Below are 24,588 nucleotides of genomic sequence, written 5' to 3' on the forward strand. Positions count from 1 at the left end.
CCCTTCCCTGCTCATGTTCTTTTCTTTCTGTCTCTCAAAAATAAACATGAAAATTTTTTTAATTGATTTTTATTCTAACATTAAATGTTGTAAGTTAACCCCATAGTGACCCATAAAAATGGTGAGGTATCTTCATCAGTAAAAGCAGAATTACTTATTAATATATCCCAAACTCTTTTTTTTTTTTATTTCTCTTGTTTGCATAATTTGAATGTCAAGCCTATGGTCATGAACTGACATGACCTGATTTCATAGATTCTTAATTTTCTGGTCATGTCAGTTCTTAAGTAACATCAAAGCAACATAATTTTCCTAAAATTTCTAGGGAGAAAAAAAGGGCATGCAGCATGCTCTTACTTCAAAATTCCTTCCTTAGATATTTTTACAGTTGCAAAAAAAAAAAAATGGGGAGGGAGGAAGAAAAAAGAAATAGCAATGCTCTTGTTGGGAGAAAAGATCTTGCATATTCAGAGATGCTTCTAAAAATGCTCAGAACACAGAAAATTATATTTGATAGTTACCTTTTTAAAGGTTTTCTCTTTTTGATGCTATTTCAAGTGTTTTGGGAGAAACTCTCAATTAAATGTTAGTTGATATGGAACACTTTTGCATCTGAGTTCAGTCAGAGAAGCATGGCTATTGAGTATGAAGGGACTAAATGACTTGGAATAAGATACTGCATAAGATGGGAGAAACGGAAATCTGGTGGTGTATTTAAAGAATAACAGGAAGGTCATTAGCCCATCCTCCTGAAAACCAGTTCAGGTGAATGACTCTACACTTTCAGCAAAATCCAAAGAGCCAAGTACACCCAGGGGCCAAAGAGGATGACAAAAGTGGAGCTCAAGCAGAGGTCTTTGGAACTTGGCCTCTGTTGGTGTTATTTGTGTGTGTCCACAGCCGAGCATGTGGGGTGAGCCAGGGCCCCTGCTGGCCAGCAGAAGGGAGAAGCACAGATGGGACATACAAGAAAAGAGCATTTGTCTGTCATTGCATCTGACTGCAAACACCCTCTGAGAACAATGTAGCTGCATGCACACCTCTCAGATCTTGTGCACATTGCTTTTGGCCAACTCTGACCTAGATGCACAAGGGAAAGAGGGTCCTGGCAAATGTGTTCTGAGAACCTGGTTAAAGGGCACCATCTAGCATGCTCTTCCCTATCTCTTGCTAGTCCTTGTTGTCTCGAGAGTGCACCCATGGGCAGTGACAGCAGACACTGCCAAGTGCACTGGCAGAAGCTGTGTTGTGGGTTGACCCGAAGGACACCAGGAGAGGTCGAACCTGTGATTTCTTTTAGAGACAAATGCAAATTGAACCCAAATACCTTGAACTTATGTGTAATTTCATGAACAGATTTAGTCATTTTTGCCACTTACTTCCTGTGTGACATGCAGTTAATCTGTAAACTCTCTGTATCTTGGTTTTGCTTTTTTAATATGGACTTAATATTACAACTATCTGTCTTAATATAGGTTCCCTGGGAGGAGATATGGAGGTGAGTTTTTGCATAAGAGTAATTTATTAGGAAGTATTCCCAGGAAAAGCTGGCAAGGGAATGAAGCGGGGGGGGGGGGGCAATGTGGGGGGAGGAAAGAAAGGGGAAGAATGAGTTATCAGTACAGCATAGAAGAGGGGCTGCTTCAGGCCCAGAGGGGGTCTCTGATGACAATAGCTTCACCTTAGAGTTGACAAGGGGACAGAGAACGGGAGAATTTAGCCTTTTCACCGTTAGTCATGGGTTAAGACTATCCTGGGGGAATCTGTGTAGAACTTGCTTCTCCCTGTGAACAGGCAAAACAGTCTGGCAGCATGAAGGCAGGTCTGTCACAAAGAGATACAGATAGTGGCTGTTGATAGTGACCACAGGGAAGCCAGTGTGCAAGAAAATGGTAAGAGGATTTGAGAAAATATGCTTAGAGTGCTTGATATTTGCTATAATACTTGAAAAGATTTTTGCACAGCCTTAATAAAAAAAAAACTATAAATATTTAAAATACATAGTTAGCTAACACAGAGTAAACACTCAATAATGTGTAACCAGTGGTAAGAGCAGCAGAGGTAGAGGCATCGTTGAATGGAAGTTATCCCAAACAAGCCACCTCATATCATCATATAAGAAGAGGAAATTATCATTGACAAGACTAGCATTGTCAAAAATAGGAGTGATGTTGGTAAAGATATGCATGCTCAATGAAAATGTGACTCTGGGGGGGGGGGGCAAAGTTGATTCTGACTCGGCAAGTTACCAAAATATGCTGTAAAGCTATTGTAATTTAAACACTTTAGTGTTGCCATGGGAATTGACAAATAGATAAATGGAACACAATACACTGCAAAGCAGACCAGAAAATATATAGCCATAAATCCCATGTTAAAGGAAGAACATTAAAATGGTAAAGAGAGTATGGTATTCCATAAATGGTGTTGGAATTATTGGGAATCCATTTGCAACTAAAAATTTAATTTCAATTTTTATTTCACACAATGTATGGAAATAAATCTTAAATGCAATTGTGATAAAGGTATTTAAGCATTAAAACAAAATAGAAGAATCTTGTGATGAGATCTTCCAGAATATAACAAAATCCAGACGTTATCATAAAAATTCATGGCAGATTTTACAACTATTTGTTTTTAAACAAAGTACAAAATAACATTCTGGTATAAAATATTTGAAACATATGTAGCAGAAAGAGGATTAGTATCAAAATGTATCATAGGTGTGCCTGGGTGGCACAGTCCGTTAAGCATCTGACTCTTGGTTTCAGCTCAGGTCACGATCTCACAGTTTGTGGGTTCGAGTCCCATGTTTGGCTCTGTGCTGACAGTGTGGAGACTGCTTGTGATTCTCTCTCTCTCTCTCTCTCTCTCTCTCTCTGCTCTCTCTCTCTCTCTCTCTCTCTGTGCCCCTACTCTCTCTCTCTATCCTTCTCTCTCTTAAAGTAAACCTTTTTTTAAATGTATAATAAATTCTGGGTAAGAACATGAGAAGAAAATTAATAGATGAGAAATATGGATTGTAATATACCTAAAAACAAATACAAACCATTAATCAATATATGCAAAACTCAAATTCTATTGTAGCAATGACAAAATATGAGATACAATTTTTTCATCCATCAGATGAACAAAATAACAAAGTTTGTGGAAAGCGATGACACCAAAGTGGTAAAATAGGTAGTCTCTTACTTTGCTTCCTTCACAAGAAGAACAAGTAACAATTATTCAAGAACATACACCCCTGGGAGAATGCTAGAGCATGGGGTGAGGCTAAAGCACCCCTATACCTCAGGGACCAAGACAGACTGCATTAGAGAGTAAGAGGCTATAGGCTGACCATATTGACCCTCCCCCAGCACAGTCAGCACCATGGGGAGAGAACTCTTCTGAGCCTCTGGTTGCTCCTCTGGGAGAAGAACCCGGGAGGGACTACCAGCCCACTCCAACATTGGGGTTGCTTTATGGGAGCCCCTACTCAGATCTTGCACAATGGGGATTGCAGAGGAATCTGCAGGGCCCAGCAACTGGGAATCTAACTGTAATAGAGAAGGCGAGAAGGGCTTGAAACAACCAGCACATGAATCTTGGCAGACCAAGCTTGTACCTGCAATGCTCGAGCAGTAATCCAAACCAGCAGTTTTGCTCATCTGCAGAACCAAGTCATGGGCACACTCTGACCAGGAAACTCAACGGGGTGTAGATCTGCCAGATTCAGATCCTCAAACTAGGAATTTTGCCAGCTCTAAAGTCTGGTTTGATGATGCTCAAAGAGTAGAGTCACAACCCTACCCACTCTGTAGAATGTCTTCCAGCCCCATCTGACCAGAAGGGCTGGTGACAATTCCTAGAATCTGCTGTCCAGTGATGCTCCATCTGAAAGGTGGGTGGGCAGAACTGACAGCCCCCAGAGCAAAGCCAGTACCAAGCATGGAGTGTTCCTGTACTACTCACAAGCAAGGGAATTAATTCATAGCCGATGTTGAGGATAGAGCCAGGCCCCTCCAAACCAGAGCGCCTATTTGGGAAATTGAGAGTAGTCTAGAGCAACCCTTCCCCACAAACTCCTGCTGCCTTACCACCACCCAGGCAAGGGAGCTGAGATGTAGCCCCATCCATATGGAGAGTGTCTTCCGGCCTCATCTGACCAGAAGGGATGGAGACAGCTCTGTGCAGCTGACTGGTGTGGAAGCCTAGAGGAAGGCAGATAGAGCCAATAATCTGCAAAGAAAACCAGTGGCCCTGATCAGTCTGGGAACTTGGAGTGTGGGTTGGTTTGAGTTAAGACAACAAAGCTTTGTTGGCTTTAGAGCTGCTTCTCCTGGTGCACCCAGGCAGGGAATCTAATTTATAGTCCTACTAATTGCTAAATACAGTCTTCTGCCTGTCTGACCAAGGAACCTAACCAGAGCACCCAGAAGGCTACAGAACCCATTCAACACAGCCCTATGTATGTGTGGCTCTAGAGCAGAGAGCACAGCCTGTGGTTTCCCCAGTCTGCAGAGCAAACTGGTGGATTCACCTACCAGGGAATTTAGTACACATTCTGGCCTGATTTGAGTTCCCAAGCAAAGAGCTGTATAAGCCCTGGGTCCCATCCTGCTTCCCCACCAGAGTAGGGAAGACTCATTCATAATCCCGTCTATTACTGAATATAGTACCTAGTCCTGACCATCTGGTAAACTTCACCTAAGAGTCCAGGTAACTGTAGTACCCGTCCTACATCATTTGGGTAAAAACCAATCTAGGCATCCTATCTAGCTATTCTCACTGAAAGGACCACCCCCTACCTTCCCCGTCTTCAGAGCTAGAACAGTTGCCCCACCTGAAATAGACCATAAAAGCAGGTCCCACCTGCCCAATCACATTACGGGACCAAGAAACCCAAACTTAGATCTAGTGAAGAGCAGTATCAGCTGTTTGCTTTAACCTACAAAGTCTGGAAGAGGACCTGGACCATCCAAATGCACATATAGAGATATTTTATTGCAACATTGCTTTTAGTAATGAGATTTAGAAATAATCTAAATACCCGTTAATCTTTTAATGAAGGAATAGAATGCACTCGTCAGTGTAACAAACCTACTTCATGCATTTACAAAATGATCTCCAAAACATAGTAAGTGTAAAAAAAAAACAACCCTTAAATATGTTAACTACAAGGTTATTTATTTATGAAAATACAAATGAATTTGTTGATCTGCATATGTGTAGAAACATATGCTATCTGCTTGAAGCACTCACCACACTGTAACTGTTTAGAGAAAGAGACAGCTTAGGATCTCAATAATTTTGATGATTTGAAGCTTATGATAAAATTTGATAAATGATGGCTGCTGGTTCAAATTGTCGGCCAAATAATGTTTGGCTACCACAATGCTCTGTTTGGTTAGTTTTTAAATTGAGCAGCCGTTAAATGAAACATGAGAGTCACATAAGAAATCATGATTGTCAACCTATTTTAAAACTCAAATTTGGCAACAAAAGGCAGGAATTTGGCAAGACGTGTCAAATTTTCAAGCCAACCACAATTCTTATTAGCCTCTTTACTCCATTTTTATTAAAGTGTATTTATTTATTTTGAGAGAGAGAGGTAGAGAGTGAGTGGGAGAGGAGCAGAGAGAGAGGGAGAGAGAGAATCCCAAACAGTCTCTGTGCTGTCAGCACAGAGCCCAATACAGGGCTTGAACCCACAAACTGCGAGATCATGACTTGAGCCAAGACCAAGAGGTGGATGCTTAACCGACTGAACCACCCACATGCCCCTTTACTCACTTCTGTTATCTGCCTAGCACCTATAGGTTTGGGGGCATAGTTTCTTTTATTACTTTCACTATCATCACTATATTTAATATCTAAAATCCTCAACAACACACTTTCTTGGATTCTAATGTTTTGCTAGAACTGATGTCACATCTGCAAAATGATTAAATCACCTGCCCTAGTAATTTCTTTTCTTGGTGGGTGCTTTTCTTTTATACATAGTAGTAACACCAGTGTCCATTATAGTGTGCGAGTCACATCATGCAGCTTCAGGGAAAGAATTAATGAATGAAAGGAATAAGTGAAATCAGTGGCTGTGGAAGGGAATAAAGGCAACTAGCTAGTTCTTTAGTCTCATGAGCTAAATGTTACCACTAAGCTAAACAACTGTAGTTATAGTAGAAAACTCTAGAACAGTTGGAGTTTTAGGAGGAAACCTAATGTAATTAAGATTCCTTAGGTCTCTGTGTAGCGAGAGTCTTTTTTGTCTAGCTACTTAGAGAATTGTGAGTTACTTGGTTCCTGACATAGGTTGGAACCAATTTGTAAGAACAACTATAAAGTGAAAGCCACTACTTAGATAGTCCTGTGGTAAGCCTAAATGATTAGGTCAGAATCCAAGCCCATAATTTCTGTTTTCAAAGATGAAATGAAGAGGTTGTCTTATCTTCTATTATTCTGGGAATCTTGGGATTTAACTTGAAAAGTAGATGAATTTGAAATAATTCTATTATTCCACTAACATTCCACAGTCTCAACTGATTCTACAAATACCTTGACAATGGGGTGTTTCCTTTCAATTAGAACTAATTGAAAACCCATATGTCTTCTAATTTGCCTGAGACGTTTCCTATATGTATAGTTGACTTGGGAAATGAATATACAGAAACTCAAGATCCTTTCACTAAAATTTCAACTTTTATCTGAGCATTTCTGAATCCAGAGAAAGCAACTTAAAGCATGTGATGTCTATTTTAACATTTTCTTTTGATCTGTCACTTGATCTTTTTCTTTTAAGCTAAATGGCCCAAGCATACACACAGGGAGACTTTCGAGAAAGTGAAGTCTTACTTTTTAATTAGAGCAAATGTGTTAAATGAATATAAAGTAATTTGAATACTGCAGAGACCTCTTAAATCTCTATCAATAAATCTGGGGCTGCAGCCGGCCTATCTGTGCACCATAGATTTAGTTAAGGTTGGGCTTGAAATACGACAGTGAAATGAATTTGTTACTAATGCAATCAAGTGTTTCAGTAATTCATGAGAAAGTAATTCCTCAATGTACATGACTCACTTAATAATTTAAGAGTTTTCAGACTTGATAATAGAACCAATGAGCTCTTCATGGATTAAAAAATAAAGAAATTCACTACCTGCCCCAAGTATTGTATTCCTTAAGTTTACTTTAATTATCACACTATTTATTCTGTGGAATAAAAGTTTGTTTAGGTAATGGTCTGTTCCTCTGTGCTTTTTCTATAGACTCCACACAAAAAGTCTTATTTCCTATATAATTAATAATCAATTTGGTTCTGAGTATATATATTCTGCATTTGAAAAAAATATTCAATCACCCAACTAGTTGGATTCTCATCATTTTTAACACAGATTCATAGCATGTGGGGATGTGTTTTGAAGACCAATGATCCATGCAAAAGAGATATATGATCAGGGTTTTAAAAATATCCATTTAAACTTTATGTATTTTGTAGGCAATATTTTTTCTAGAAAAAATTATTTGAAAGTGCTGGATAATCTATATTACCTATGCTATTACCTTGGAGAAATCATTTGATAAAATATAAAACAGTAACAGTGTGTTTTTTTTGTTGTTGTTGTTAAATAAAGAAAGATCAGTAAAATCCACATGTGTTTTCTTTTTTTTTATACTTCTCACCCATCACTATGCTTCTTTTTCTCTCCTTAATCCAGTGTTCTGTATGTTATTAGAGTTCCATACAATGCTATAAATATATTGTATCTGCTAAAAAGCCTAATAGTTTTCTTCTCACCGAAATAGTGTTGGCCTTTATTCTACAGGTTTTGTTATTTCAGTTACATGAAACATGCTGAATTTGGCAACATGCTTGGAGGGAGAAGAGAAAGTTGTGTTAATTTAATCCAAGCTAAATTTTAACTTCAGAGCACTCTGAAACAATAAGTGAATTACAGAAGGTTTAAAAAAAAGGCTGGGGGGGGGGCAAGCAGTTATCCAGGAGATCCCGTTAACAGTTTTAAAATGAGCCGCCTGGGTGGCTTAGTCAGTTGAACATCCAACTTCGGCTCAGGTCATGATCTTGCGGTTCGTGAGTTTAAGCCCCGTGTCAGTCTCTATGTTGACAGCTCAGAGTCAGGAGCCTGCTTTAGATTCTGTGTCTCTCTCTCTGTCCCTCCTCCATTTACACTCTCTGTCCCTGTCTGAAAATAGATAAATAAAACATTAAAAAATAAAACCTTTCTTTTAAAAAGTAAATAAAATAAAACCATTAGTGTTATACTTTTTTTTTTCACCTTTTCTTAATCAAGTCTCAATTTGAGATTGACAGTAGTTTCCACATAATAGTACAAAAGCCAGATCAGTCCTCTGTATGCCCTTCCTGTATTCCTGGCATCTTCTCATCTTGTGGTCTGGGCTCACCTGTATTAGACAGCAGTGCTTGTTTAAAATGCTGGTTCCCAGATATCCCTCAAGACCTAATCAATCACTCATCCATGTCCAAGAACAGATCTGGGAACTTGGATTTTAATAAGTTCTTAGGTTCTTAGACACACCAGATTTTAGAAGCACTTCAGACAAACTTCTCTGATAGCTGAAATCCTTTCAGCAAATGTTAAAGCTTTGAGTCAGGATGAGATCCAGAGGCATCAGAGATAATAAATACTCGGATATGTCAAGACTCTTTAATTTTGTGTTTTTGTGGGAGTAATGAGGAATTGATGATATCAACATTACTGAAAAGTTTGAATAATGCTCTACCCCCTGAAGAATGACAATACTATACAAATTCTGCGAGTTTGTGTTCGAGTAAAAAAGTGTCTGTAATAAATGCGAAGGTGCTTAAGTTTATGATTATATCTTCAGGTTCACAATGTCCTAGTATTCAAGAGACCTGTTGTATTACTTATACTTTTAAATTACTGATGTGTTAATTTCCAGGTTAAAAATTAAGTCAATGTGTTTTCTTTACATCTAGATATTTATTTTGCTTTCTGTACTTTATCATTAATTGGGAAATACAAGAATTTTGTGTTTTCTATTAAAATAAATTTAAGTAGCAGAATAGGGCAGAACAAAAATTCTTACCCTCTGCAAAATTAAATCCATAAAATAGTATTCTGGTACACAAGCTGTGTAGGAATGAGTCATCAGAATATCATTTTTAGAATCTTTCTTTTTTTTTCTTAATTTTTTTTTTTCTCATTCTATTCTTTCTGGAAGTCAGTGGGCTCTGGTTGGCTTGGCTGGGGCTGGGAACTGAGGGAGACAGATCAGTTAATCTTTACTGTCACTACTTCATTCCTGGAAGCTGTCTCGTTGTAGTCGAGGTCTACCAAAAGAAAAAAACCTCTCATTCTCCTCCACAGTCAGTCTGGTTGCCTTTAAACTTCTGAAACCCAGAACGGCACAACCCAGTCCTAAATGTCTAGAGCCCATGAGGACATAGAGGGAAAGTTGTTGAGAAGTTCTATCTAGGTTTTTAATTGACTCATCTATGTTAGTACTGGTGGATTTGTGAATAAGCCAGACAAGAGCATTGCTTTCAGGAAACTTAACAAATAAATGAGATTTGACTTCATACAATTTATAGCTATTTGGAGAATGTATTTTACCATTAATGCCTCAAAGCCATGAAACAGCATAGAGTGTGTTTGACTAACACATAGTTAAATGTGTCAGATTACTCTGTGTTTGCAGTGCAGTGTCTTTAAAATTCAGAAACAGCTCATCAGATATGAAATCCCTGTGCCACAACTTATTAGTTATATGACTTTAATAAAGTATTGAAGGGGACCAATATATGCTTCTTTGGCATAAGGACTGTTTTCAGCTGAAGGCAATTGAGGAGCAGCAGATAAAGGAAATATCTAAGAGAGCATAAGTGTCCCTTTTGTAAAAGAAATGAACATTTATAAAGGAAATTTCCACTTGCAAAAAAAAAATGTCTTCTTCTCTCAGACCAGGTAGGAGGAGGTCTCTTAACTCATCAGTGGAGGAGCTGCCCATTTAAATCTCCTTAAGAAACCTTACTAAACAATCCTCATTCACCACACATTTTCTAGTCTCCTTCCCATAATTTACCTCCTCCTTTCCCAGAAGTCCCAAATCTTTTTTTTTTCCTTTGTTTAGCCTAAGATGGTATATATATCCCGTAAATTCTATTTTCCTGAGTCATTTTTCTTTGTGAATTCCCATACGTATGCATGTGCTTAAACCTATTTTTTATTTCTTTGTTTGTTTGTTGTTGCTTTTCCTCTTGTTATGTAATCTTGTTTTCAGTTTTTCAGTTCAGGCAGGCCCTCACCATTGAACCAAGGAAGGTAGTTTACTTATTTTTTCTCCCTGACAGTATCTTAACATTTCTAAAACTTAACTTTTTTGTTAGAATATGATTTTTATCTACTTCATAGGGCATGTGTAAAAATTAAAATTGTAATGCGTATAGAACATTTAACATAATATATAATAAATCAGAACTCAATATGAAGTATCTATCATCATCATCATCATCATCATCATACTACTGTAGTGGGAATAGTTTGCTCTCTGCTTATCCCCAAAATCAGATTGGTTCATTCATTAGTTTTAACTATTTTAGCTGTCTAAAGAATTACAACACCAAGTGTTAAAAAGACATTGGACTTTATATTTTCCTTATACATTAGAATTTGTTAAGCTAAAACATACTTATCATAGGTAGAATGTTAATTTAAAAGTTTATCTTATTTATATTTTAATTAAAAGAAACAAGAGAGACACTTGGCTGGCTCAGTCAGTGAAGCATGTGACTTTTGATCTTCCAAGTTGTAGGTTTGAGTACCAAGTTGGATATAGAGATTACTTAAAAATAAAATCTTAAAAAGAAAAAAAAAAGCAAGAAATGATATTAGAATTATGGAGCATTTTCTCAGAGTGTGTTAATATTTCTAGTTCATCAATTTGTCATTCCATTTTCTTTGGAATCCCCTTGATATGGAGCATAGTTAAATACTTGCAGAAAGCAAGTCAAGCAGATTCTCATGAAAGTAAGTAATTGGCCTAATGTTTTGTAAAATTGTGCCTTTGAATAGCCAAAAGGGACTCTTAGAAATCCATTAATATGATCATTCCTTGGTCAAATTTGGGAAAATAACATTTCTAAGATAATCAAAACAACACATATTAGCAAATTTAAGATGGTAATATCTTATTGTAATGAATTGTCTTCAACTTTACTTGCCCAATATTTTCCACGTTTAACTATACAACTCCATACATCTCCTTTTATTAACTTATGTTTTTCATTTTTTTTATTTTTTTAAAAATACGTAATAACCTCTTAAAGAACAGATTAGTCTTGGGTAACAATGTCCTTTATAGAAAAGAAACTGAGAACATTAAGAAAATTACACAAGGGCCAAGTAGTCAATGAATCTGAGAGTGTGTATGTTTGTGTATGTTGGGGGGGAGTGTTATTTTTAAAATAATTACATGGTAGGTTCTTCTATTTCTTATTCACCCAAAGCTCTGAAAATGTGAGTCATACAAAGATCAGCAATTTATTATTTTTTTTTTCCTGGAAGTTTCTTATTTGAACACAATCCACTCACAAGCTATAGTAACAAGTTGTAATGAGCATAATTACAACCTGTAGGGGAAGAAAAACTTTTCCATTATCCTTTTAGTTTCAGTGGCTAAGGGAGCTGGAGGGGGCAGTATGGATTAAATTTAAAGCAGACAGATTAACAGGAAAAAAGGCATACAAATTTATTGTGTGTGTGTGTGTGTGTGTGTGTGTGTGTGTGTGTGTTTTAATTTTGTGTTCATGGGTCATCCTAGAAAGAGGTAAATAACCAAATAAGTGGTGAGATTTGAGAGCTTATGTACCATTTTACCAGAGGAAGGGGAGGGGAAGGGGACAATTCTGTGAGAATACAGGAGTTCTTAAAAGGGTGGAGGAAGGCCATTTATGGAAACATAAATGACTTTTTTGAGATTTAAATGGGCCCTTGGGGAAATAGATGGGATCTATGATAGTTTTGTGACAATGTCTGTTTGGGTAGAAGGCTGGCATCTTGTCTCCAAGAAGATAATTCTTGGGGATGGGATTATGACAATTGTGCTCTTTGGAGAAATTTTGCTTGTAGGCCAATAAAGGATTTCAGGAATTCAGATGTCATTGGCTCAAAATAATTCTTATGCCAAAGTGGCATATTTTGGGATGTCATATCCCTAGACCCCTTCAGATTTCATAGTAGATTAATAATGAATTGACATATTTGTGACAACATGGATGGACCTTGAGGGCATCATGCTAAGTGAAATAAATTTGGGAAAAACAAATACTCTATGATCTCACTTTTATGTGAAATCCTAAAAAACAAACAAAACCGAGGCACCTGGGTGGCTCAGTCGGTTAAGCCTGACTGACTTCAGTCAGTCTGAAGTCTGACTTCAACTCAGGTCATGATCTCATGGTCCATGAGTTCAAGCCCCGCGTCAGGCTCTGTACTGACAGCTCACAGCCTGGAGCCTGTTTCGGATTCTGTGTCTCCCTCTCTGTCTCTCTCTCTGCCCCTCCCCTGCTCATGCTCTGTCTCTTTGTCTCTGAGAAATGAATAAACCTTCAAACAAACAAACAAACAGACAGACAAAAAACCCTCATAGATACAGAGAATAAATTGGTGGTTGTCAGAGTCAGGAAGGTGGGCAAAATGAAAGGAAGGGGTCAAAAGACACAAACTTCCACTCATAAACTAAGTAAATAAACACACTATAGAATGTACATCATTGTGACCATAATTAATAAAAGCATATTGCAGATTTGAACATTGCTGAGAGAGTAAATCTTAAAAGTCCTCATCACAAGAAAAAAAATTTGCAACTCTGTATGGTAACATGTTAACTGGACTTATTGTAATGACCATTTTTCCATTTTGCAATCTACACAAATATCAGATCATTACGTTGTACACTTGAAACTAACATAACATTATATGTCACTTAGACCTCAATACAATAATAAATTGATATAATATTAGTAACAAATTAATTAATGTTAATAAATATTTGTCGATGACAATTCATTTTGGAATAGTCTGATAGACATTGCTAAGGAGACCTTCAAGGCTTTAGTCCTAGGAACACTAAAGAACTGTTACTTTAACTGCATCACACTTTCCTCTCTTGAGGAAAAAGAATGCATTAAATTGATGTAGTCAGCTGTACATCACATTCATATCCTTGACCTGGGTTTCAAGTAGTCTGTTTTGCAGGTGGAGAGCAGGTGCTCCTGGCCTTTGTAGATGTGTATATGCATGCTGTTTACCTTTACATTTATTGCTGAATTTGGTACCAAAAGAATGTTGTTCAATTTTAGTCCATGCTTTGAGTTTACTCCTGTAAATTACACTTGACAAAGTAGGGGTTGTTTGAAAACGAACTGTATGAGTTTTCAAAACCTTTTTTATCTGGCAACATGGTATAGAAAATCAAACCCCGTGTGGCCATCAGTAGAGTATATTAAACTACAGAATATGTTTGCAAGGGGGCTTTGTTTGTAACTACTTTGAGTCTGCAGATCTAGTATCATATTTTGTCAAATACCTGATTTTGTAAAAACCTAGAGGACACCAAATGGTCCCATAAATTTTCTGTGAATTTTTTAAAAATATTCTTCACTAGGGTCATCTTTGTGAATTAACTAGGCATGTAAACCTCAGTGGGAGCCGGGCAGAATTATAGTATACCACAGTAGAGAAGGAATTATTATTTCCTAAGTTATTATGTACAATGGGCAAGGATGGCCTAGGTATAGAAGATCATATGCAGGACCTCTGATCTAGTTTGTTGGAGTTTATATTTGTCCAGATGCAACATAAATGAAGTATAAATGTATAGTATAAATGAAGAAAAGGGACAGTCTGTTCTGTTCAACAAGGTCATGTAGTTTTAATCAGCTGCTAAATCTGCCTAGAGAACAAGGGCTACATCTGGCAATATATTACTTTGAATAGAAAAAATACTTTAAAATATTTTTAATAATGATGATACGAATTAAAATACAATGAAAACACATTTCAAGGGCTCCTGGCTGGCTCAGTTGGTAGAGCATGCTCTTGATCTCAGGGTCATGAATTCAAGCTCCACATGGGGTGTAGAGCCTACTAGAAAGGAAGGAAGGAAGGAAGGAAGGAAGGAAGGAAGGAAGGAAGGAAGGAAGGAAGGAGAGGGAAGAAGGAAGGGAGGGAGTAAGGAACATTTCAAGAAAACATTATGTGTGAAAAATCTGCTTGGTCAACAGATCACATGGACTGCTTTCATCTATGTCAGAAAACACCATGACCAGGTGGGGCAGAAATGTTTCTATAACTTTCTATTCTCAAGAAAATATGCCTGTAGCCATTACTATTGCCTCACACCCAATTAAAAATAAAAGGAAAGAGTGATCCAAGAGGTTTTTACTTCTGTGACTGATTCTGTAAATACCATGTAAAAAAAGGAAATATTTATGCTAAGTACAGTTTCCTCTAGCATAAATTTCACCTGGGTTAGTTTTCCAAGTTTTATTATCCATGGGCTCCCCCAAGCACTTTTGGCTTGCTTGTCTTCTTGCACTCACTGGTCTTTTTTCTTTTTAATTCTTCATTAATTTTGCTGTTGTTGTTTTGTTTTTTGTTTGTTTGAGAGGGAGACAGAGACAGAAACAGAGAGAAAGAGAGACAGAGCACAAGAAGGGGAGGGCCCTAGAGAGAGGGAGACACAGAATCTGAAGCAGGCTCTAGCCTCTGAGCTGTCAGCACAGAGCCCAATGCTCTGTTGAAACCCACGAACTGCAAGATCATGACCTGAGCCCAAGTTGGATGCTTAACTGACTAAGCCACCCAGGCGCCCCTGCAGTTAGTTGTCTTTCTGCTGCTGTCTTCCAGAATCACCTGCCTAACTGAAGTGAAGTTAGCTTCTCCCCCCCAGGTCAGCCATAAGACTTAGAAAGAACTGAAGATTTGCCTCATGGTCAAGATGGAGACTTTACATAGATAAGGGCTAAAAGGGCCAGTAGATAAAGATATTCTATATATATGTATGTATATATGTATATCTGCTATTGGCACTAAAATTGTTTATGGAACAAAGTGTTATATATGAATAATGCCTGAATCAAGATTTTCTTTGGCTGTCTTTGACATGACATTTTTCTCCATGGTTGAACCATATTCTCATCAAGAATTTTTACCTCAGGTCAAGTTTACCAGGGCAAGTTTCTAACCAGGTAGGTGAATGCTTGGCTCATAATTTTGGTAAACATTAAGGAATTAGAATATATTAAAACAGGGTGATGTGAAACAGTGTTTATCAGTGGGTTGTCCTCATTCCATCTATACCAGAATAATCTGAGATCCTTGAGATGAGGCTCAGAAATATGCTTTTTATAAAGCATCAACTGCTTTGCCCACTAATCTCTATGACCAGCCTGTACAAAGAGCCTATTATGGGCTTTAGGAAAATATAGACCTCAGTTAAATCCTGGTTTTGTCATTTACTACTTGTAGAATCTTGGAAATCAGGTAACTTAACTGACTCTTGTGATTTGTTATTTGTAACATAAGAATACTTCCAAAATTTCAAGACTGATTGAAAGAATAAAATGAGACATATGTAAAATGGCCAACTATGTGCGTAAAATATTGTGTAAACTCAGAGGCAGACTCAAAATAAAATGCACTTGTATATACCCCTTTCAGGATTCTGGAATGGGCCCTAGAACTATCCTCACACAGTCAATGTGATGGCAAACTTTGCAATATTGAGATACTTCCGTTGCAATCAGTTAGGTCCACTGCTCCTTCAGCTGTAACTTCAACAGTGCTGCTCTCCCCCTTGTATGTATTGGTGTGATTTGGCTGTAGGCATTTTTAAGACTCAACTAAGGGATGTTGAATTGAGAATACTTTTAGTTGGGTTGAGTGAAATATATTTATGTAGTTTGCAGCTATCCAAAAGTAGATTTGGCTTCCAGGAATATGCCTGGAAGACCTCTACCCCACCCAGCATCAACATCCAAAAGTGCAGGGCTGGTAAGTCATTTTGCAGTGAGACTATGTTTAACAATAGTAGACATCACTGGGAATAGGTGAGCAGTGGAAATGAAATAAGATAAAATGTATGGAACCATACTATGCGGACAATTTTTCTTATCATCAAATGCATAAAATTGTAAGCAAAGGATATGGTTCTTAAAGATGTCAACTAAAAGCATAAGTTCTGTCAGGAATATAGACACATGTCATTTTAAATGCACAATGCATTTTTATTTTTGGTAGGAAATCACACACAGTAAAACTTATCACAATTCATGAGTTTGTGAGCCAGAATCTATAGTAGTACTATAATCACAAATTATAGTTGATGCATCCCAACTATCAATAATAATAATGATATTAATAATAAAACTCAATCAAGCACTCTAGAGAAAGACTTAACTATATTTATATTCTCTTTAGAAAAAAGGCATTGTAAGATAATTGTCCTATCAAAAGGCAACTAAGGATTTATAGTAAAAAATGCTGAAAAAAATGAATTTTAGAAGTACATTAGACACAATAAAAATTATTATTTTCTATATTTTATGATACATCCAGTAAATCACAATTCTTTTTAAATTTGTTTTTTATTATATTTACTCTTTTGCTCTAAATAACACTCATGCTTACATTTAATTTTTATTTATAATTTCTCTTTTTTTTTATTTTAAATGGGCCCTATACTTATTTAAGCTTCACATCCCAGAAATATGGACCTATTTCTCTAAGTATCCAATGCACATAGTGATGGAGACTATATTTGTTGTTAATAGACATCATACACAAACTTTAAGAACCAATTCAGAATAATGATTTATATCATCCATTATGAACATCTAGCTAAGCTAAGCTATCCAAATACATGATGAGAATCAAGACATCTCTTGTTTTATTTCAGCCAGAAAATTAATAGAGAGTGATGATTTTAAGATAGAATTGGGTGACACTTAACCTGTCTTTGATGTTATAACTACAGGGTCATAGCAAAGATGACACAATAATAATTCACTTCAGATTTACTAGTTACAGGTCAGTGATTCACACACACAAGTGGATGCAGACGATAAAACATAATACTGGGAGGGGGTATGACTAAAATAACAGGGGGACCTGGAAGGTTGACAACAATTCTTATCTCCCATTTTAACATTTCCATACATTACTACAGTTATATCTACATGAAAACCAGGATTTTCAGAATAAACCTCACCAAGTTTTATTTGTTTTTGTGTGTGTGGTTGTTTGTTTATTTATTTTCCATTGATTTCTTTTTAAGTATCTTTCCCATTGTTCTAAGTGGTTAAACAAAACTGAGAAATATTCTATTTTTTTCACAAGTGGGCTTAGAAGTCATTAGATCTTGTGGGAATAATGTGAGTTTTTAAAAACAAGTAAGTTGAAAGACAAGGAAATGTTATTGAAAGCTGGCATCAAAGAGCAAAATTGCCTCAGAGATATAATTCAGATCATTGCAAAACCATTAGAAACAATTACCGGAGACTCACTGTGACTCTTCTGAGGAGTTAATTTTGAGGAAGGTACTGAATCTGGAAGTAACTGGAGTGGGTAAAAACATGTAATAGGAAATGAAAGTATGAGCTTCTAACTATCTACGATTAACTGAATTCTAAGACAATAATGCAAATTGTACGTTATTAAAAGTGAATAAGAGTGAGTACAGTTAAAACTACTTATTCCTCATTTATGGTTTTCATTCATTTCTAAAGGACTGATAGATAGATAAGGTTCTTAACACTAGCATTACTTTTACTCTATTACTTGAGCTGAATTTTAAAACTGTCTTAACATTTGAGCCTTAAAAAATGTACTTTTAATTTTACTTGATTGTAGTACAGCTTTTTCTGAATATTTAGTGGTGGTAATAGTTTTCTGCCATTTCTAAGGGGTTGTAATAGGTTTCTAGTAGATACAAACAGAAGAAAGTTTGAAACCACATGCACTGCTTTTCCTAAATCTCAGAATGTGTTGGCAAAACTTTAAAGTTTCTAGATGTGGGGACACCTGGGTAGCTCAGTTGGTTAAGCATCCAACTCTTAATATTGGCTCAGGTCATGATCTCAGCATTACCATGTCAAAATTGTGAGATCTAGCCTTGTGTTGGGCTCCATGCTATGTACAGACTGCTTGTTCACTCTCTCCCTCTCTCTATGCCCCTCCCCTGCTCATGCTCTCTCTCTCTCTCCAAATAAATAAATAAATATTAAAAAAAGTTTCTAGACATAAAAATTTCATGTACAATAGAAACATTGGCACCCTACAGGGAAAAATTCATTGTACCCTCTATACTTTTTTCCTATGCCTAAAATGTGAGAGTAAAAATAACACATTGGAGAAATCTAAATATATTCAGATGAGTATGTTAATGGACAGCAGGCATTTCAATTATGAATAATTAGATTTCTAATTGCATTAAAATTCTAGTGATTATTATGGTGAAAAAACCCATAATTATCATGCCATCCATCACTAGGATTGGGCCTCTATCCCTTTTGTTTAATCATATTAAAGCTGAGATTTGTTTACCTGTTTCATTAGGATTTACAGAAAACCAGTAATATGCAAAATTTTGTCCTTAGAAACTATGATGAAGATGTGAACTATTAGGTACAGTTATAGGCCACAAAGTTTTCCATTTGTTTGAAAATATGAAGCAATCAATTTAAGTTTTACATAGACAATTAGGAAATAACACAAAAGTGAGAAGTAGGTGTAAGATGAAAAAGAATAGTCAGAATTACTAAATTGCAGGGAAAACTTCTAAAATTGAAAAATTGCCTTTTACCCTGGAGTTTATGTAAAGGAAACTTCCCTCATAGAATCAAGGCTTCAACAACAACAATAAAAACTTTAATACAAAAGGAAATTAGTAAGGATATTTCAGCACCCCTCAATCTCAAGTACCCACACACCTTCTCAGGGTCAGCCCAGCATCCAGTCTTTTTTATCTGGGGAATTCTATGACTGTTGTTTGCTTTTCTCTTGCTCAGATGGTAGGAATGTCTTCAGAAACCTTAGCCCTTTTTATCCTTAGCTTCTTTCAAAGATGGTGGTAAGTGCTTAGACTTTAATAGTTGTCCCCAACAACCTCAGACACTCTCTCTTTAGTTACAGTACCACTCTTTAGAACTCCAAAGTTTCTGGCTTTCCTGAGGCTCAGTGAGAATTAGCTGGTACCACTGTACCTATGTGTTTATTGTATGTAAAGCATGTGGAGTCTTTTCCACTTAGCCCTTCAGAGAAATTAAAGCAATGCTAGGAATTTTATTCTTTCTTCTTATTCAAGAATGGTTAATAATTTTCCAAGCACAATACCCAAATGTGTGACACTTGATTACAAAAATTAGGGAAAGCTTAGACATGTGTATGTCTATTTGTATTATATTACATAGTTCATACATATGTATGTATAAAAGTGGAATCACACCATACATGGGTTTGTAAACTACTTTTCCACTCAATAATATATTTTTATGAATCTCTACTTCATTATTTTTAAGAGCATCATACATTCTATTGTTTAAATAAGGCAGTATTTACTATCCACCCTGCCATTTATTTATTTATTTATTTATTTTTAAAAAAATATTTATTTATTTTTGAGACAGAGACAGAACATGAGCAGGGGAGGGACAGAGAGAGAGGGAGACACAGAATCTGAAGTAGGCCCCAGGCTCTGAGCTGTCAGCACAGAGCCCAACACGGGGCTCAAACTCACAAACCATGAGATCATGACCTGAGCCGAAGTTGGTCGCTCAACCGACTGAGCCACCCAGGCGCCCCCCACCCTGCCTTTTAGATGCATATAGATTTTATTCAACAAGCATGTACTATATGCCTGACTTTATTCTAAGCACTTTATAAATATTAATATATTTGGTCATCATCAAAATTGTATGATCTAGGGTCTCTAATTTTTGGCAACAACAAGCTTTCAAGTGGTGCCTTTAGACTTGTATCTTTATATAGTCTTCAGGAAAGATTCTTAGGTGTGGAATTTCTGGATCAAATAGATAGGAATCGTAACACTGATAGATACTGCTGAAAGCCCTTTGAAAACTGTCAGATTTAATTACATGAGAAGCATATAAAAGTGTACATTTCCCCACTCTTGCCATAATGTGCATTCTTTCTCTTTGAGTTTACTAAAAATTTGGCAAGTATTAGCTAGGTCCTTCTGAATAGGCAGTAAGCTCTGTGAAAGACCATGAACATAGAGGAGAAGTTAAAGACTGTAAATATAACAACGTGATAACAATAATAACAATGTTGGAGGCTGCTCTACACAAATAGAAGGTCTAGATAGTTACCACAGTTGAAATGTATAACTCCGGTTTTTTAGGGCTCCTTCTTAGCACAAGGACAAATTATCCTGTTGAAGAGAATTTAGAATACAAGTTAGTCACTTATTTATTAAGCATTAAATGTCTTACTGATGTTCTTCATCTTGATTTGCACCTCAGTTCCAGGAGCTGGTGTCCTAATTTGTCTTCTTCCCTGAAGATACTCTAAGAATCCTAGTATTAGTAACCTGTCCCTCTGAGTTCAGGACCATACCTTGGACATGTTGACCTTCCCAGACCCTCTTCAGAAACCCACATCCAAGAAATGAGTCCTACTAACTCCTACCTGCTGACTAGCATCCAAGCTTAATTAACTGCCTGCTGCCAATCTCTCATTGTCATATCTTATCATCCTGCCAGCCATCTACTTGAACCCCTGACTGAGAAGTTCTATCTGCATGTACAGTTGTATGTTGTCTGTTATGATGTCTTCCTTTCTGCCTGTCTTACAGCTTGTCTGCCTATCTGTCTGTAACCCATCAATGGTGCGCAGCTGGTCTGGAAATAGGGATGGTAATGATTTCCCAGCAATGTGAATGTGAATGTGAATCCCCAGTACCTGGGCAGAACACCTGCCCACCTTGTGTGGATTTTCTCTATTTGGTGCCTCGCTATGGCTGATTTGACTCACTGTTACTGACAGGCAAAAACTACTTAAAATGTCGTTACAAAATAAAGTGCTGAATTGTATTCTATGGGCTTTAAGTTTAGTGCTGTAATTGGAGGATCCATCCTATGGCAGAGTCAAACATCTGGAATAGCATCTGCAGGTAAAGAGTAAACAGCTGGTATAAAATTGTACCCTAAACTCAGAGACCTTGAAAAATATGAACCTTATGTATCTTCTTTTAATGTTTATTTGAGAGAGAGAGAGAGGGAAGGGGAGAGAAGAGGGGAGGGACAGAAGGAGAGGGAAACAAAGAATCCAAAGCAGGCGCCAGGCTCTGAGCTGTCAGCACAGAGCCCGATGCGGGGCTCCATCCCATGAACTGTGAGATCATGACCTGAGCTGAAGTCAGACACTTAAACAACTGAGCCACCCAGTCACTCCCTTATTTATCTTCTAATACTGCTCCCCAGACTGGTAGGCTGGGATAATGTGGAATGTCAGCTCCATGCTATCCTGATTATTGCAGCATTTTTTTAGTGAAACCCCTGATTGATGAGTTACACTGGGGACATGTGACTTGATGTAACTTCTCATGTGGATGTGTCCTCAGCATTAAAGTGGTCCTTACCTTTCCCAAACTCATGTTTTATATCTAATTGTGTCCTCTGCAGTGGAATGTGTCCTCTGTATGGAAGATACATTAAGATTTGAGATGTCTCTTTCAGCTGTTGTTTGTCTGAATATTATTTCCTGCATCGTATTCTTTAAATCTAAATGAACAGATGGGGACCTATCAGGTACTGGGGATTCACATTCACATTCACATTGCTGGGCAATCATCACCACCCTTTATTTCCAGAAAAACTGATCATCACAAACTGAGACTCTGTATCCATAAACTGCAACTCCTCACTTCTCCCTCCTATCAGTCCCTTGGTAACCACCATTTGACTTTCTATCTCTGTGAATTGTCTACTCTAGATACCTCATGTAAGTGGAATCATATAACATTTATCATTTTGTGTCAGGTACATTTCACTTAGGATAATGTTTTCAAAGTTCATCCATGTTGTAGCATGTATCGGTATTTTATTCCTTTATATGGCTGTATACTCCATCATATGGAATTGTACATTTTATTTACCCATTAATCTGTTGATAGATATTTGGATTGTTTCTACTTTTTGGCTATTATGGACAATGCTCCTATGAAAATTGCTATGCAAATATCTATTCAAGTCCTTGCTTTCAATTCTGTTTTGTATATACCCAGAAGTAGAAATGCTAGGTCATAAGGTAATTACAAGTTTGATTTTTTGAGGAACTGTTGTAATGTTTTCCACAGCAGCTATACCATTTTATGTTTCCACTAGCAATCCATATGGGTGAAATTTCTACACATCCTCATGAACACTTGGGATTTTCTTTCCTTCTTTCATTCTTTCTTTCCTCCTTCCTTTCTTTCTTGCTTTTTCTTTCATGCCATTGTAATGGGTATGAACAAATATCTCACTGCGATTTTTTTTCAATATATGAAATTTATTGTCAAATTGGTTTCCATACAACACCCAGTGCTCATTCCAAAAGGTGCCCTCCTCAATACCCATCACCCACCTTCCCCTCCCTCCACCCTCTATCAACCCTCAGTTTGTTCTCAGTTTTTAAGAGTCTCTTATGCTTTGGCTCTCTCCCACTCTAACCTCTTTTTTTTTTTTTCTTCCTCTCCCCCGTGGGTTTCTGTTAAGTTTCTCAGGATCCACATAAGAGTGGTATCTGTCTTTCTCTGTATGGCTTATTTCACTTAGCATAACACTCTCCAGTTCCATCCATGTTGCTACAAAGGGCCATATTTCATTCTTTCTCATTGCCACATAGTACTCCATTGTGTATATAAACCACAATTTCTTTATCCATTCATCAGTTGATGGACATTTAGGCTCTTTCCCTAATTTGGCTATTGTTGAGAGTGCTGCTATAAACATTGGGGTACAAGTGCCCCTATGCATCAGTACTCCTGTATCCCTTGGGTAAATTCCTAGCAGTGCTACTGCTGGGTCATAGGGTAGGTCTATTTTTAATTTTTTGAGGAACCTCCACACTGTTTTCCAGAGTGGCTGCACCAGTTTGCATTCCCACCAACAGTGCAAGAGGGTTCCCGTTTCTCCACATCTTCTCCAGCATCTATAGTCTCCTGATTTGTTTATTTTGGCCACTCTGACTGGCGTGAGGTGATATCTGAGTGTGGTTTTGATTTGGATTTCCCTGATGAGGAGCGACGTTGAGCATCTTTTCATGTGCCTGTTGGCCATCCGGATGTCTTCTTTAGAGAAGTATATATTCATGTTTTCTGCCCATTTCTTCACTGGATTATTTGTTTTTCGGGTGTGGAGTTTGGTGAGCTCTTTATAGATTTTGGATACTAGCCCTTTGTCCGATATGTCATTTGCAAATATCTTTTCCCATTCCGTTGGTTGCCTTTTAGTTTTGTTGGTTATTTCCTCTGCTGTGCAGAAGCTTTTTATCTTCATGAGGTCCCAGTAGTTCATTTTTGCTTTTAATTCCCTTGCCTTTGGGGATGTGTCAAGTAAGAAATTGCTATGGGTGAGGTCAGAGAGGTCTTTGCCTGCTTTCTCCTCTAGGGTTTTGATGGTTTCCTGTCTCACATTCAGGTCCTTTATCCATTTTGAGTTTATTTTTGTGAATGGTGTGAGAAAGTGGTCTAGTTTCAACCTTCTGCATGTTGCTGTCCAGTTCTCCCAGCACCATTTGTTAAAGAGACTGTCTTTTTTCCACTGGATGTTCTTTCCTGCTTTGTCAAAGATTAGTTGGCCATATGTTTGTGGGTCTAGTTCTGGAGTTTCTATTCTATTCCATTGGTCTATGTGTCTGTTTTTGTGCCAATACCATGCTGTCTTGATGATTACAGCTTTGTAGTAGAGGCTAAAGTCTGGGATTGTGATGCCTCCTGCTTTGGTCTTCTTCTTCAAAATTACTTTGGCTATTTGGGGCCTTTTGTGGTTCCATATGAATTTTAGGATTGCTTGTTTTAGCTTCGAGAAGAATGCTGGTGCAATTTTGATTGGGATTGCATTGAATGTATAGATAGCTTTGGGTAGTATTGACATTTTGACAATATTTATTCTTCCAATCCATGAGCATGGAATGTCTTTTCCATTTCTTTATATCTTCTTCAATTTCCTTCATAAGCTTTCTGTAGTTTTCAGCATACAGATCTTTTACATCTTTGGTTAGATTTATCCCTAGTCTCACTGCGATTTTTATTTGAACATTCCTAGTGATTAGTAATTAGTAATATTGAATTTTCATGTGCTTATTAACACTTTGTGTATTTTCTTTGGAGAAATGTCTATTCATTTCCTTTGCAATTTTTTTTTTCAACTGAGTTGTTTTTTTCTTGTTGTTGATGATATGTAGGAGTACTTTATAATTTTAGATATTAATTTCTTATCAGACAGATATTTTGCCAATATGTTCCCCCCATTCTGTGGATTTCCTTTTTACTCTCTTGAAAATGTTGCTTATACACAAAAGTTTTATTTTTCAATTTTGATGA

General features: G+C 37.1%; 1 long non-coding RNA gene across 2 annotated transcripts in view; it reads right to left on the minus strand.

Moving 5' to 3' along the window:
- LOC132673514 (uncharacterized) overlaps nucleotides 1-24,588 on the minus strand; it is a 69,999-nt gene that overhangs the window by 36,226 nt on the left and 9,185 nt on the right. Inside the window, exons 3-4 of one of the 2 annotated variants that reach the window (XR_009608088.1) lie at nucleotides 20,372-20,433; nucleotides 4,086-4,221 (exon numbers count right to left, since the gene is read on the minus strand). This is a non-coding gene — a long non-coding RNA (uncharacterized LOC132673514). Of the gene's footprint in view, nucleotides 1-4,085; nucleotides 4,222-20,371; nucleotides 20,434-24,588 lie in introns of those variants that run through there. The other variant, XR_009608087.1, reaches the window with a different exon arrangement.

This window comes from Panthera onca, chromosome C1 (genome assembly GCF_046562875.1).
Source record: "Panthera onca isolate mPanOnc1 chromosome C1, mPanOnc1 haplotype 2, whole genome shotgun sequence".
NCBI lineage: Eukaryota > Metazoa > Chordata > Mammalia > Carnivora > Felidae > Panthera > Panthera onca.